The following is a 16,899-nucleotide window of genomic DNA, read 5'->3' on the forward strand; positions in this document are numbered from 1 at the left end:
TTGATCCCTGTGCCACCACTGTGCTCGCTTCCCTGCTGCCACCAACCCATTACTCTCGGGTAAAACACTGAGTCCAGACAGTTGTTAAAATTGAACCAAATAAACAAGTTTATTTTATAAACATTAGCAAGTTTATGGTTTCCCAGATAGTATTCCTGTCAGTATCTTAACTTTAGTTTCTTTACCGGCCTATACCTTCCTAGTACCTTCTGACTGATTATCTCAACCGTTTGGCTGACTCCTCTTAACAAATTCTCTCACTCTCTCACATCAGTCTAGCCCAACCCACAGACTTATCCTCTCTGTCTCTTCTAACTCCAGACTGTCTTCTCAACCACCCTAACTCTAACTCCTAACTCCTCCCCTTGGGTTCCCATTGGTTAGTCATTTTACAATTAGTTAACCCTTTCCTTATGAACCCAGTATGACGTCACATACCTAGGAGGGCAAACGCCACATATCGAACAAATCAGCTCCTGATTTGGATCATGAATGGTGAGGTTTGCTTACTCTCCTAATATATCTTTTAAAGAGAATTTTATACTGATTTGATTGTTCGCTTTAAAAAAATCTGAATATAGTCAGGATTGGACAGTCTTTGTATCAATCACTAACATGGACCCAGAAGGTAGACTGGTGCAACCAACCCTCGTTCTAGAAGCTGGAGACAGCAGAGGCAGAGGAGGTGGGCCCTTTGCAAATGCATCTTTTATGACCGTTTGAATAAAGTGTCTTCAAAAGCTTGACCCCTTTAGGGTGAACAGTGGGATACTAGTTCATCTCCAATCACTACTACAGCCTTGCTTGAGGTCTTGTTATATTTTTGCTGGAGACCAAGTGAACAGCTTCCTTAAGGAAAGAAGTGAAGGCGGTGTTTGTGTGTGTTTTAAAGCATGTGTGGCCTGTTTTAGAGGAAAGCATTTGAAATATTTCACACAGGGATTACAAAAAGCTTAATATGATTAGAACTTTTCAGAATATCCACCATATTAGGGTCTTGAGTTCTTGAGATTAAGTTCCAATGTGCCAAGCTGGAAAAAAACAGCACAACTTAACTGTCAGGTAAGAATTTCTCAAAGAAAGAGCAAAAGGTTATTCTTTGCGTAGCCGGATTTACGTCAAGTCCTAAATTCAAAGGGACAGGTTCTGTCATATCATGTGTCAGGATGTCATCTAGAACAGGGTTTCCGAATCTTTATCAAGGCAAGTAGCCACAGGTACTGCTGATTCTTAATATTTCACTGTACTGAAAAGTGGGTAGCACCAACTTAAAAGTCAGCACCAACACTTTGAATTGTGCTCTGAGGTGTACTGGGAGCCAATGTAGGTCTTTCAAGACTAGTGCATTTGCCACCTCAATAAAATTCATGCCACCTGCCCTGGTTGCTACTAACACACCCACCCACCCACCCACCCACCACTTGGCTTGCTGAGTGACTGGCAACAGAATTAACCCTTAATTACCTCTGCTGTTGCATTTCCAGCAGTTGTGGACTACATTTCCCATCAGCCTTAACAAGCACAGCCATAAGGGAAGGCTGAGCTAGGCCACAATGTAGATTGCCAACATTCCCAGCCCTTGCATATGAATACATTTTACAGAGAGAGATTGTGGGTTGGGAGCAGCTTTTGCTGACTGGCTGTGGTACTCTCATGTTGTACTCTGTTATTGCAGACAAGGAAGAGTGACAGCATTTAAAGAAAAAAACCCAACAACTTCAGAGCAGATGACTGGCCACAGCGGCGACAGCTGTCTTACTCCCGGTCATCACCCAGGATTAGTGAAGGAGCTACATTCTTAGTACGTTCCCAGATTAATGTTGAACAGTGAGGAAAGCTCCTTAGTTACAATTAGAGGCAATAAGGTTATGCTGGGGCAGCTACAGTGTTGTCCAGCCTGTTTCCAAGAAAAAGAAGGAACAAGCAAGAATTCTAACAGGGCCTTAGGCTTGTTCCAATCATAGTTGGGAAAATCAAAGTACTCACAGCAAAAAAAGCCCCGATGATTCCACAGGTCAACAAGCCAACCATTTAAGAGCATCACAGCCATTGCAAAGCCATCTGCCATCTGGAAGAGACACAGATGGTCAAGGAGAGGGTCCCCTCCCCATGATTGTAAATAAATGTCTCGTCCTTGGTCATCACAAGGCCCAGGGTTATCTGCATCATGACGGGAACAGCAACAGTTGTATGGCTTGGCTGATCTATTTTTTATCAAATAGACAGATAATGTTAATGGGGTAGACAAATGTCTTTTCCACATCTACTTTCATCATTGGCTCATCTGCCAAGGAACCTCCCAAGCATCTGCTACACAACCTTTGCAGAGGCTTCTGTTCTATAATATGTGCTCAGTTCATGGAGAGAACCCTGGCGAGAACTATTGACCCTTACTGCCACTCCATGTGACAGGTCCAGCTCCTAATTTGAGGGGGTCCCTGGCCATGAGACCTTCAGTGAGACCTTCTCCTATGCCCCCTGTTGCGCTTAAGGCAATGGCAGCAACAGGCACCCTAATCAGTGCTGGGCAAAAAGGCAAGTATATTTAACTTGCATTGCATGATAATTAAAATATTATTTAAATCAATAGAAAATGTGTGTATGCTGTAATGTATGAAGAGTGGTGCAATAAGTTTTTCCACAGTGGTACATTGTCATTCTATGCCTGGGAACACCCCCCCCCCGCCATATCTTCAGATTCATCTCTGTTGTGTTGCTAACATTTGTATCTAAGTCAATTTTAAAAGCTCTAGACTAGAGGGACCCGCTCCTCGCATCTGCTGCTTCAGCCAGCTTCCCATTTTGTTACTAGAAGCAAATCACCACCGAGTGATCAAAGGTGATGCCTTTGTCGTGTTCTAGATGCATTGACCTACATTATGGCTTGCACTCCAGGCTATGTATTCCTTTGAAGTACAGAGGGACACTGAAAGCCTTTCTTTTACATCTGCTCTGCAAAGACATAAAACAAAAGCACAGACAAGTAAAAGGATTTAACCTCTTATAGGAAGATTCTTTTCCTTGCATTCTTTCAAGTATTAAGGACACGCCTTCATCATTACCACCAATCCCAGGCACTTCAGGGAGGCTGCCTTTCTGCAGTCAAGATGGGGTGACGTGGGGTTCAGAGACTCTGCACCCCAGCTATTGAATGTTCTCACTAGGGAGGCCCACCCAGTATCTACATAATGACCTTTTTAGCACCTAGCAAAGACCTCCTTCTTTTTCCCAGTTTCTCAATCTTAAATATCTGTTTGGTACTGTTTAGGTTCCCTTCTCCAAATGCCATTCTCTGCAGCTGGTTTTAAGGAGGGCCATGGTGAATCAGGCCAGTATCCTGTTCTCACAGAGGCCAGCCAGATGGAAAACCCGTAAGTAGGACCTGAGCACAAGAGCGCTCTCCTCTCCTGGTATTCAAATGCACTGTTGTCTCTGCCAGTGGAGGAAGAACATAGTCATCCTGGCTAGTAGCCACTGGTAAATCTTATGTTGGGGACTGGGCAGAGGAGGAATGGTGGAGACCACCTCCCCAGCTTGACCCTTCCAGGGTGGAGGAAGACAGTTTAGATTGACAACAGGGGTTTGAGGGAGGTCACAGCTCAGAGGCAGACAAGGGGGAAAGTTAGGAAATAATGGGAGAGGAGGAGGAGAAAGAGGAAGCACCAGAGGGGTGACAGCTGATGGACACAATGTCTTTTGAAAGCATTCCAGACCCCCCAACTCCCCCCCCCCGGTGAGCTTTGAAAGTAGGAGACCAAAGAGCTCAAGGACAGAGGCGGTGATGAGATTGACGAATGAGGAAGCGGAAGTGATGGGGGGTGGAGATTCACTTGGCACAACACCATTATCTAAGAGGCTGGGTTCTATAGCCTCTCTGTGTAAATTCTGAATAAAAAGCAGATAATAAGAAACATTTCCTTGCCTTTGTACATTCCTGGCAACCTGCCGTGGGAGTCGCTGGCAGCACCCTTCCACAAATTTGTCTAATTTTCTTTTAAAGCCATGCAAGTTGGTGGCCATCATTACCTCTTGCCCGGGCAAATTCCATGCAAAATTCCAAGTTGGAAAGCCATATTTCCAGCTCACATTCTGGTATCCTGAACTAAACTTGAGAAGCGTGTAATTACGTTTGCCTGTTTCATTCCCACCATCCTCTTGTCTCTTCTTCCCTTTGCAAGACTTTGGCACATAACTGCCCATCTCAAAATGTCTGGTCCCATTTCCAGTCGTGTCCACCTATCCCCCTGCTATCCTGAGCCCAACTCAAGAAGGTGCCCTTCAGATGCTGTTGAACTACAACTCCCATAACCCCTGACCATTGGCCATGTTGACTGGAGCTGGGGGAGGGGGTACCATGTTGTAGAAAACTACTCAAGTCTTTCTAGTAGTTAAGCCCACAGCTTTCCTCTAGCCAAAAGAGAGAGAGAAGTTATACATGATGTTGACAGTGTGGTTAGCAATGGCACCCTGTGTTTGGAATCACAGTGGTGAATTGGTATGCTGCGATGTGGGGAGGGTGGTCATCCGTCCCTAGCACAGGTGTGAATAGTTTTCCACTTTCTAGGCAAGAGTCCAAGTGGTTTTGCCTTTGCCCCGCTGCTTTCCACTGGAAAACCAACTCTTTAGTGCTAAATTGGAGCAAATGTCGAATCCGATTGACATTTGCTCTGATTCAGCGGTAAACAGTGGGTTTCCCCGGAGGAAAGCGGCGGACAAAGCAGAAGTTTGGATGAGCCCCTGGTGTTTCATTTTTACAGCGTGTGATTTCTCCAACTTGCTCACTTGTGCAGAGGTTTTTCTGGTGTGACCCACCAGGACTCCTTCAGACACTATAGCTTATACTATGCCGACTATCAGCTTCAAAAATGATTCAGAGACTGACTTCACGCAGAGCACTGCAATGAAAAAACAACAATTTTCAAATGTATTTTCATCAAAGGGTTGAGGGGAGGATATAGATATTAAAAATATTTCAATTTAAAATTAGCCCCACTCAAATTCTTTCCCCAGTGCTAATGAAAAATCCACTTTAACAAACCCATTATGGTAAATTCACAAAGCATTAATCATTTGAAAAATGGGGCCTAATTAACTGGTGGATTAATTAAACAAATCAACAGAGGAGAGGATGAGTTCTCCAAGTAAGCAAAAATATGAATCAGAACTTGCTTTCTATTTTTGGTGAAAAAGATGTGTGTGCATGTGTGTGTGTATTTATTTCCCCTTGTTGAGGATTTTGAAGTTTTCCGCAATGTTTGCATGTACTGAAAGGAAAAAGAAGTCTCAGCTAAAACGTAATTTTCAAGGTGGGGACTCTTCCTACAAGTGAGCTGGACGGTGTGTTTTGCTCATTAACTGTATATATGTTGCAAGTTAAATGGCCTTTGTGTCTTCTGCACTGGATGGTCACTTCTCCATTGCCAAAAAGGCGTTGGGGTTGGGAGAAAGACTGGACACATTTGCTTGGAAGTTGCGTAGGCTAATTTGCATACATGCAAATTTAGAAACAACAGCACAAGAAGAGCCTGCTGGATCAGGCCAGTGGCCTATCTAGTCCAGCATCCTATTCTCACAGTGGCCAATTAAGTGCCTATGGGAAACCCGCAAGCAGGACCAGAGTGCAGGAATCCTGCTTTGCATGTAGAAATCTCAGGTTCAGTCCCCAGCATCTCCAGGCAGGACTGAGAGCATCCCTTTCCTGAAAGCCTAGAGAGCTGCTGCCAGTTAATGTGGACAATCCTGAGCTAGATGGACCAGAGGTCTGACTTGATAGGCAGACTCCTCTGTTACTCCTATGCACAGGGAGCAAGGTGCCCAGATCCTGTTGCTTGAGCCCTTGCTTCAACTCCCCTTTGCCCTTACAGTGGGGTCGTCATTCAGCCCTGTGTCCCAGTTTCTAAAATGTTTGTGCCATCTTTCCATTGTGCTGCACTCATTCCCCACAGCACAACAGAACGTCTTCCTTCCTTCTTGCTCCTGCCCAACTAAGGCGCTGCACAGGTCTTTGCATCCCTGCACTCTGAAGTGCCTCTTCCTGAAAGAGGAGCTCAGCATTTTTGCATAACATTAGCTAGCCCAAATTCAGATGACAAATTCTCCTTGGAAACATGAAAAAGCTCTGCATTTGAAATTCACAGCGGTTTGCCATTTCTGCAAGGAAAGTGAAACTAAACCAAAGCAGCGGGTGCCAAATAAAGGCTTTGGACAAAAAAAGGGAGCAAAACGCCACAAAAATCCTTGGAGGAAAAAATATTTTGAGTTAAACATGGTGTGTTAACCACTTTGTTGAAAAAGCAGTTTCTGAAAGATGAAAGTGTATTTGTTCATGTCCCCACTGACTATTCGCTCTGAAATGTTTGTGCCTAACCAAATGGTTGGTTCAGTCTCTGGAAGGGTATTTTTAAATCCCACATGGAAGCCAGCCAGAACCTGGGATCTTACTCTAGAGGAGCGTTGACAGTGTGACAGTGAACAGTGAGTCATAAGCATTTTTCAGATGCTCAGAAAACAAAGTGACCACTTAAAGGTAAAGGTAAAGGGACCCCTGACCATTAGGTCCCGTCGTGACCGACTCTGGGGTTGCGGCGCTCATCTCGCTTTATTGGCTGAGGGAGCTGGCGTACAGCTTCTGGGTCATGTGGCCAGCATGACTAAGCCGCTTCTGGGGAACCAGAGCAGTGCACGGAAACACTGTTTACCTTCCTGCCAGAGCGGTACCTATTTATCTACTTGCACTTTGATGTGCTTTTGAACTGCTAGGAGCAGGGACCAAGCAACGGGAGCTCACCCCGTTGCGGGGAATCGAACCGCCGACCTTCTGATCAGCAAGTCCTAGGCTCTGTGGTTTAACCCACAGCGCTACCCGCGTCCCTTGGAAGTGACCACTTACACATTGGCTAGACAATCAGAAACACATCACCAAAAAAGAGGACAAAGGGGAGTGCAGATTTGCATAAATTTGCATGTGCTAATTTATGTTTGTAGATGCAAATTTAGATATTATTTTCATCTCATCCTGAATTCATGTTGGAAGTGAAACAGCAAGGATCATTCAGTTAGCAGCTTAAGTTAACTTTGCTAGTGGTCAATACAACTAGCCAAGAGGGTGCCAGGTGAAGGTGTTGCTTAGCAACTTAGAGTGGCATGATGTTTGCTAAGTTGGCACACACTCTAATTGGCTGTGCAAAGCTGTGGGAGTTTTTCCTCTGTACCTTTGATTGAATGTCTTCCTGCAATATACGAGGCTTGAAGTAAGAAACACAAAACTGCTCTCAAATACACAGTTTTTGTTTAGTTTTCCTCAGCCATGTGTTATCACCAGTTCTTTTCTCTCTGGGCTCCATCTGTGTTTCAACAGGACTTGGACTGAGAAGAGTAATCTCTGTGAAGTAGGAAACAGGGCCACTCGAAAATGAAGAATTCAGGACACACAGATATGCAGATTAATGTTCCCCTTTCTCCTCTTCCTTGGTGACTTCAGTGGTTTAAGCTCCCCACCCATGAAAATCTAAATGCTTGGAATGTATTCACCAATGGACAATGTTTGGTAGGCAGTATGAAGCCTCTGGAATGGACAGGCCTGAGCTGACTGCACAAGCATTAGAAGCCCAGTCATGTGCTTTGTGGCATCTCCAACACTTAGCATCCTGGCTTACCTACCTTCAGCTGAAAATAGGGAATAGCTTGTAGTGCTGTTCAGACCTGTGTTGCATTGACTTTTTTGCCTGTCTGTTTCATGGGGAAATTTGCAACACTTTGCAGAAGGATAAATCATCTCAAGTTGTAAAATGGACTACAGATGCAATATAAAATAAGGTATTCAAATCTGAAGGGGCAGAAGATTGATCAGCCCCAGAAGTGCTCCCATCTCTTACTTATATTGCAGGGTGCTATGGGAAAAGTGCACTTTCAACAATGAAAAGTACTATGAAATATGCTTGGGAGCGCCTCTTACAATGCATCTGCTCATGACTGGTTTTGTGCCATTAGAAGAAGAAGAAGAAGAAGAAGAAGAAGAAGAAGAAGAAGAAGAAGAAGAAGAAGAAGGAGAGAGATCCAGAGGGGTTCCTCCTCCTCTAAGCAATCACACAGTTAACTGGGGTGTGGGTGGGTGGGGGAACCCCCCCCCACCCTTGACCTGACCTGGGGCATTTTCGTCCAGGTGTCTTTAGATGCTTAATTTGAATAGTAATCTTGAAAAGATTGTCAGACTTCATATCCGAAAGGTTACCTTTGCAAACAGCCAAGTACGTAAGTAAATAGAAGTCATATGATTAGTTGCCTCATTGAATCAATTGGATTATTCGCATGGGCGATGTTATCCCCTCTCTATGTGCTGTATTGATCACAAGCTTCCAGGAGAATGGGCAGCAGTGGGAATAAAGGCCACACAGCAAAATCCTGGTTTTGGAAGTGGAACAGCCTTCCACACCCTTCAGATGTTTGGACTGTGACTCCCATTAGTCCCAGGCATGCTGGCTGGGGCTGATGAGAATTCATTTTTACAAGGAAATTTTTTTTGCACAGAAAAAAAATATGTCTGCCCCCATAGGATACTTTGCTGCATAGTGTTTGAAGTATCCGAATAAACTAGGGCTGCACCAATGGGGGTGGGGAAATACAAAATATGGGAGGGAATGGGTTTTTTGAAGGTACACAGGGCCCCCATGTACATATTTTCCTGTTATTTTGACTGCAGATTCTCCCCACCACCTTCTCCTCTGTTGCTTCTTTGTTGCCCTTCTGTTCTCTCCCAATGAACCAGGGGTTGTTTCATTTGAGAGATTGCACTCCAATGCTACAGGACCCATCTAATTTGGCTATGTAGCATTGGTAGGGAGGACTATACAAAAAAAGGCAATTGAAATAAAATGTGATCGTTTCGGATCGTTTTGTAAACTGCCCTGGTGACAAGTGATGCCACATGGGAAATTGGGGATGCGGAAACTTTAACTGCATCCCAGATGTCACCAATATGGTGCCCTCCAGGTATTGTTGGACTTCCGTTCCCATTATTCATGATGTTTGGCACTGCTGGCCAGAGCTGATAGGAGCTGGAGTCCAATAATTTCTGGAGGGTACCACTTTGGTTACCCCTGCTGTACCCAATGCTTTTTTCTGTGGGTACTCAAGGGCACGCAGTACCAGCACCCGCCCAATATTGAAAGTGTGACACTTCATGGTGAGTTGTTGTTGTTGTTTAGTCGTTTAGTCGCGTCCGACTCTTCGTGACCCCATAGACCAGAGCACGCCAGGCACTCCTGTCTTCCACTGCCTCCCGCAGTTTGGTCAAACTCATGCTGGTAGCTTTGAGAACACTATCCAACCATCTCAACCTCTGTTGTTCCCTTCTCCTTGTGCCCTCCATCTTTCCCAACATCAGGGTCTTTCCAGGGAGTCTTCTCTTCTCACAAGTTGGCCAAAGTATTGGAGCCTCAGCTTCAGGATCTGTCCTTCTAGTGAGCACTCAGGGCTGATTTCCTTCAGAATGGATAGGTTTGATCTTCTTGCCGTCCATGGGACTCTCAAGAGTCTCCTCCAGCACCTTTTTTCCTAAAAAGAGAGCACAGTCTGTATCAAATCTATGTTTCCTTCAGGCGACAATCCTATGCACACAGTGGTGCAGGGCTGGCCCAAGGCATTTTGGCACCTGAGGTGAACCATAAAATGGTGTGTGTGCATCCCCTGGCCAGGGAAGAAGGGTTGAGGGAGTATCTACATCAAGAACAAGTGGGGAATAAAGATCTACATCAGAAGTAAGGAAGGAGTAAAGAGCTCCACTGGGAACGGGGGTAGGGGGTAGGGGGAGACCAGCAGCACCTCCTATTGGGCAAAATGTCGAGGTGGCACTGGGGGGCAGACCTGGCCTCCAAGGAGCACACTGGCAGCACTCACGGCTACCGCAGCGGCAGCAGCAGGCAAGGCATTCCTTGGAGGGAAGGGGATTAAACTGTGCCAGGTCTTGTTTTTGGCGAAGAGGAATAAGAGCTCTTGTTAATTCACAAGCAACTTCTTTCCTGTTTAGAAAAGAGATTGAAAAAGACATTTGCCAAGGGACTATTGGAGGAGATCCCCATTAACCTCCCTTCCTCTACCAGCTTTATTCATCTCACCTCTCAGGTGTGACTACTAGGGATGAACATCCCGTTCAAATTCCATTCATTCCAAAAGGAATTCCACAATGAACAAATAAGTATGAATGGGTACATCTCTTATTATTCATAGTGGTACACATTAATAATCATGCCTGCTTGAGGTGACTTTGCCTTTTTCTGGAATCAGTAGTGATGGTAGAGGAGGTGACACTGGTGTGCTGGACTCCCAAGTATAGAAGAGAACTGAACTCAGGTTCAACATCAAGAACAAAGGTCTAGAAGTCAAGATGCCAAAGTATATGAGCAAGGCAAGAAATTCATAACTGAACAGAAGACATGACGATGTCCGAGAATTTGCCCCTTCTGCCAAGCTTCAAAAGATGGGACAAGCTGTACAAGAAACCCATGCTCTGTTGGGGCAGGTGCATCTGATCCCAGCTATGAAGGAAACACCTGATTCTTGACAACAAGGCAGTCTCCTGCCCTTCTACTCCAGCTCTGTCACCACTGCCTCCTGTTAAGCCCCTCTCTTTGGTTGGTCAAAGGACTCCTCTCTCCATGATGCTCCCTCCTTTCTGACATCTTGAAACACAAGGGGAAAGTCTCTCTCTACTATCCCTTCCAGCCACCCTCCCAATCTGCTCCTCCTCCTCTTGCATCTGGCGTTGCCAAATCATGCCAGTTCCTGATAGAGCTGATGGGTCCCAAGACATGGTGACTATTCCTGGTGGCTGCTATTTTATTTTCCCAGAATGCCCTAGATATTTTGCCATTCTGGACAATCAGAAGCCTTTTTTTTAAAAAAAAAAACAACACCTTTATTTTGACTGCCATTGCCACTCCTCAGAAAAAGAAATACCTCAGAACAATGCAATAGATGGAGCATTATGGGGAAACAAGACGGCTATTGGCAGTAGCGGTGACTGAAATCTGCTCTGCTCCCACAGCCACCACAAGAAAGGCAAGAAATATGTAATGAAAATGAATGCAAAAGTATTGAACCAACCATGTTTCTCATACAAATTCATAACAAATGCATAGCCTCTGGGTCTCCAGGTATAGCTGCATTGCAGCTCCCATAAGCCCCAGCCAACATGGCCATGAGTCAGAGATTATGATTAGTTTATGATGAATGTTCACTGCACTGATGTTACGTGAGAAAGGAGTATACAAATACTTTGATGAAATAATAACACAATTTTTAAAATTAATTTTTTACCTGCCATTCACCCTAAGGTTTCAGGGTAGGTTACAACAATTTAAAAACACAATATTAAAAACAGCTTAAAACAAATTACAATGCAAGCTGGGATACAAGCACAGAGACAATTGCTAGGGTAAAATGTTGTGCCTTAAGCATACAAGCGAAACTATATAATGAAGGTACTAGGCAAATCTCTGCAGGGAGGAAATTCCACAACTTAGGGGCTGCCACAGACAATGCCCTCTCCTCCCACCACCCAGATACACAAGGGCAGCAGAACTACCAGGAGGGAACCTACTCCTGATCCCAGCAGCGAGAATTGGTCCAACAGAATCTGAAGGGCCACTGGTGACCTACCCCTGCTTTAATGAATTAAAAGGAATAGTTTATACTGAAAATAGTAGAGAATAATTAAATGAAGATATATGATTGCTAAGATGTATAAGACTGAATCAAATAAGTGCTGGAGATGCAAAGAGGTGGCGGGAACGTTCTTTCATATGTGGTGGACTTGCAAAAGGGTAAAAGAGTATTGGAAAATGACCCATAATGAATTGAAAAAAAATGTTTTAAAGTACTTTCTCTCCAAAACCCAGAGTCCTTTCTGTTGGGGATAATTCAGACTGAAATTCCCATGTGTCAAAAAAAAGGTTATTTATGTATGCTATCACTGCTGCCCATGTTTTGTTAGCCCCAAAATGGAAAATGAGCGAGGTCCCAACTGAAGAAGAATGGCAACTTAAGTTGACAGAATATGCACAACTTGCAGACTTAACATTTAGAATAAGAGAATGAGAACAACACATGTTTAAAGAAGATTGGAAAACGTTTATTGAATATATGGGAAATAATTGTGTACAGCTGAAAACGCTGGCAGCATTAAGATAAATTCAACAGTGTAAGTAAGTTTTGATGGATGCAACAATGGAATACTGGATGGTACAGTTTTTGTAAAATATGCAGGGATTTATGATATGTGAAATGAACCATGGAAAGAGAAGAAGAGAAGTCATTGATATCTTAAGGATGTAAAATGAGTATCTTAAATTGTAAAACAGAAAACTTAATAAAAATATATATACAAGAAAATAATTAAATGACGGGGTTGGGGAGTCTTGCACACTCCCACTGATGTTATAACATTGCAGTGGCCTTGAACGGAGACTGCCAGACTGTCTCCTTAATGCCATGAGGACATGCTGCGCTCCCTTGGTCCTCTTTAGCTTTGCTTCCCGTTCGTGCCTTGACCTTACCTCCAGACTTGTCTCAGCTTCAGGCTAGGCCTGTGGCTAAATTCTGGCAGCTGCATTAGACAGCGAGCTATTTACCCAGAGGATTTGCCTGGTCCTTCTAGTGCTGCAGATGCAAATAGTCAGGATTTTGTGGAGTTTTTGCCAAGGCATCAGAAGTAGGTGGATTAGGCTGGAACCCTTAAGTTGTGGGTCTTCTTTTGTTGCCTCTCTGATGTTGCTCTTTGCAGTTATGCACATCGATAGAAGGATTATGATAGAGAAAGTTTGGCACAGGATCACGGGAATGTAGGAAGTTTCCTTGTATTGTTCCAGACCATTATTCCATCTAGCTTTGTATTGTCTACACCAGTGATTCCCCAATTTTGGGCCACTGCCCCCTTGGCTCCATAAACTCACCCCCAGCCCCCCTCCCTGCTCTACCATATAAAAAGCATTATCCAGACTAGCAGTTTTCATGAGCCACCAAGGAAGATAATAATGCAATAAACTTCAAAACAGTAACAGTTAATCACACACTTATTCAAAATCCAGTTAAATTAATTCAACAAAACTGAAGAACTTGATCCAGTGATACTAGCTTTTCTAAGTCTGTTAAGTCATTTACACCTCCAGTGCCCCCTGCAACCATCTTGCCTCTTAGTGGGCCCCCCCAGGTAATCCTACCACCCTTCAGGGGGTGCTGCTGCTGCTCACTTTGGGAATCACTGCTCTACAGCAGGCATAGGCAAACTCGGCCCTCCCAATGTTTTCGGACTACAACTCCCATCATCCCTGGCTAACAGGACCAGTGGTCAGCGATGATGGGAGTTGTAGTCCCAAAACATCTAGAGGGCTGAGTTTGCCTATGCCTGTTCTACACTGACTGGCAGCAACTGTTCAGGATTTCAGACAGGGGACATTCCCAATGTACCTACAGATGCTGGAGATTGACCCTGGGACAATCTGCATGCAAAGCAGATGCTCCACACAGAGCAACTGGTTTTCTCAGTTCCACTCGGACTTCTCTGCTCCAAATTGCTTTCACTCTGCATTGGCTTCTCCACCCAAATTTCCTTCTATGAATTGGCACTAAGAACTGCCATTATACATACGTGGGGTGACAAAGCACAGCATCTAGAATGCCATTCGGTTGCAAAAGCAGCATCACCAAAATCCAAGTTTGCCTCAGTGTTGGACGTGGGAACTGTGATATATGCCAGGGGGCGCTGTGTTCAGTGGCGTAGCGTGGGTTGTCAGCACCCGGGGCAAGGCAAGTAATTTGCGCCCCCTAACCCATGGATTTGCGCCCCTTAACCCGTGGATTTGTGCCCCCTAACCCTAACCCCCAGATGTTGCGCCCGGTGCGGCCGGGCCCCCCCTGCACCCCCCCACTCTACGCCACTGGCTGTGTTTTTAGTGCACTGCTTTTTGGACCTCTTGAAGTCCTGTCGTTCACATGCTGTGCTGTTAAGCAAGTCCTCCCCCCCATTCTTGTTACGTAGCAATAAAGTGCAGTTGTGTTTGAGACGCCTTCTCTTTCCTGATTTGTTCTCCTGCTGCCCGAACATGAACACCCCTCCCTTTGCAGAGGCCCAAAGTTTCCGCCTTGTAAAGTAACAAAGTCCAGACTGCTGACATTGCTCATCTGCTAGGTCACACCTGCTTCTTCACTTCTTCACCCTTCTGTAAACAAAATCTATTCACACACACACACACACACACACACACACGTACATACACACGTAACTGCTCTGCCCTGGTTGCCATGCAGTTGCTAAGGTATAATAAGTTATTTTTTATCAAAGTTGATCCAACTGGATTAAAAATGGAACATTACTTTTAAAAGGATAGAACAGAATAAAGCATTATATGTTAATATATCATGAGCATAAATGTCTCATTAACTTACTAGGTTGCCAAATACACAAGTTGGCCCTGGTGCTTCTGCTTATTAGCTTTGCCAGCTTACTAACACCATGCTTAAAAATATAATATGCATTTTCATCATGACAAGGCAGCCAGTCAGAAAGCCCTGTGTCTGCAGCATTTTTGCTTGTTACAGGATCCCTATACCGGGTCCTTGGTATGTGTTTGTGTGAGAGAGTAAAAGAAAAAATCCTGTACTGTGTGTCTCAGGCCTGATCACCCATGGCCTACACAGCAAGGATGTTTTAATTTTACAATACCATTCCACTCCAAACTGGGTCCGTGAAACCCCCTCCCTTTGGAGCCCAGGGAAATCCATACAGCTACGTCGCTGCAAATTTCTAAGAAAACTCTGAAGACTCTTGGTTCCAGCTTGCACTTAGATAATGTGCCCCGCAAAAGGATGTTCTAAAGAAGCTGCTGGCTTAACATAAGTGTCAGGAAACAAGAGCTTGATTCCTTGTCAAAATCTGAGTCATCTGCTCCCTGAGCCCTGCGGCATTAGAAAATAGTGGCCTTGTTACTTTATAAGAGCACACACAGCCCACATTTTCACCTTCATAATTTGGGTGCATGTGATACCAGCACAGGGAGACATTTACACAGGAAGATTTACACAGCTCCTATGGAAAGTACCCGAGGTAGTTGATGAAGCAGAGAGCCACAATAGGCATCATGTGGGATGTTCACTATCAATCCTAGAGGTTAAAAAACCAAACAAACTCCAGAGTAGTCATGAGAGTGAAGTTTGAACCTGAATTTGAAGGGGCAGTTTTAACCTTGTGTTAATACCGACACATTGTTCTATTTGGGCAAGCAGGAGGCATTGACAGAGTTCAAGGACATATCCTAGCCAGGCAAAAATACTTTTAGGTTGTGAATCAGGGCAGGGGAGGGGGGGTGAAGGGAGAGACCCAAGGGCCAAACAGAGTGCTTGGGAGACCATTTTCAGCCCCTGGGTCTGTGGTTCTTCCAATCAAATTGTCCCCTGAAGCTGGGGGATGTGGGAATAGGCAAGTTCCTTTATCACCCCCTGTGTTTTCTTCCAAGGGTTTCTTACAGCAGCACTGGAGAACGGGAGGGGGGCAATTTAGATCAGGAAAACAGCACTGGGGAGCACAGGGCTGCTGCAATCAGAATTGCCTCCCCACTCCCTTTAAAGAAAACGTGGAGATCTGATTACATGCAACATCTCTTCTGGCTGTTATGAAGCATAAGGCAGAAGGAAGAGACACGACAGCAGATTTGATTCAGGATAAATGGCAGAACTTCTTATGCCCTGTCTGTTCAGCAGGAAGCCTTTCCTATTTTTCAAGAATAGAAAGTCTCCCTTAATTTTACTGTATTTTGCAGCAATGTTGTGCTCAGCCACGATACCATTCTGTGCCATCCAAAGTCATGTTGCAGAATATAAAAGAGTGATTAAAAGGTAATTGCTGGTATTGGACTGAAGAAAGCTTTGCAAAGTTCCCGCTGTGTCCTCAGATGCAGTCAAGAGCTCCTTGATTCCTTACTCTCCCCTTCTGCTTTACAATAGAAAGTGCCTCCCGGCCCCCAAAATATTGTCTGATTGAATCTAATTTTTAGCCACTGACTGAAACTGTATTGATGAATAATATTCTTGAGCATTTGCTTTATTTTTTTTAAGTGTCTGCCATGTAAACATCATTAAAACAACAACAGCTATCTAACCTTGAATTTTATGTGTGCATGTATGCATTAAATTAATTTAACACACATTTATTAATTGGCTTATTTTAAGAGGAGAAAGAATGCATCACAGAAGCAGTTAAAACTACAGCAAAAACAAAAACATGCTGTGGGGTGGGGCTACACAAGGAACCTCTAATTTGGTTTCTTCACCACAACCCCCTGTCTGTCCATCTGTCCATCCATCTGTTCTCTACAGGTTTGGCTACTTATTGAGGTATCACCGCCAAGCTTGGCATTAGGGTTCCCAAGATGGGGGTGGCCGTCTTAAGGCCGGGGGCCATTCTGAATTCAGGTGGCAGACTAAAAAGTGACCTTGATGTGACTTCGTCCAGTTTTTGGAATAGGTTCTGCTATCTCTTGAGATATCATTGCAAAACTCTGCATTCAAGTTCCTTAAGTGGGTGGGGGCAGCAGTCTTCATTCATGTCTGGATACTGGGCACCATTTTGAATCAAGATGGCAAGCCCAAATGTGGCTTTGGCACAACGTCACCCAATTTTTGGTAAGATGGGTCCAAATTCAGAAATTACACCATCCATTTAAAAACCGCTATTATATTCCTTGGGTTCTAAAAATTCCTGGGCAGTGCTAGGCACTTCCCCACTAATCTTGAGATCCAATGTAGGATGGTAGTGGCCCCGGTTGTACAGCCAGAGCCTTGGCAACTGCCCAAGGATACTGGATGGGAGCACCAGCCTTCCCAGCCTGCCATCGACCTCCTAAGATGCCT

This window comes from Podarcis melisellensis, assembly GCF_964234715.1.
Source record: "Podarcis melisellensis genome assembly, chromosome: 8".
In the NCBI taxonomy this organism is placed as follows: domain Eukaryota; kingdom Metazoa; phylum Chordata; class Lepidosauria; order Squamata; family Lacertidae; genus Podarcis; species Podarcis melisellensis.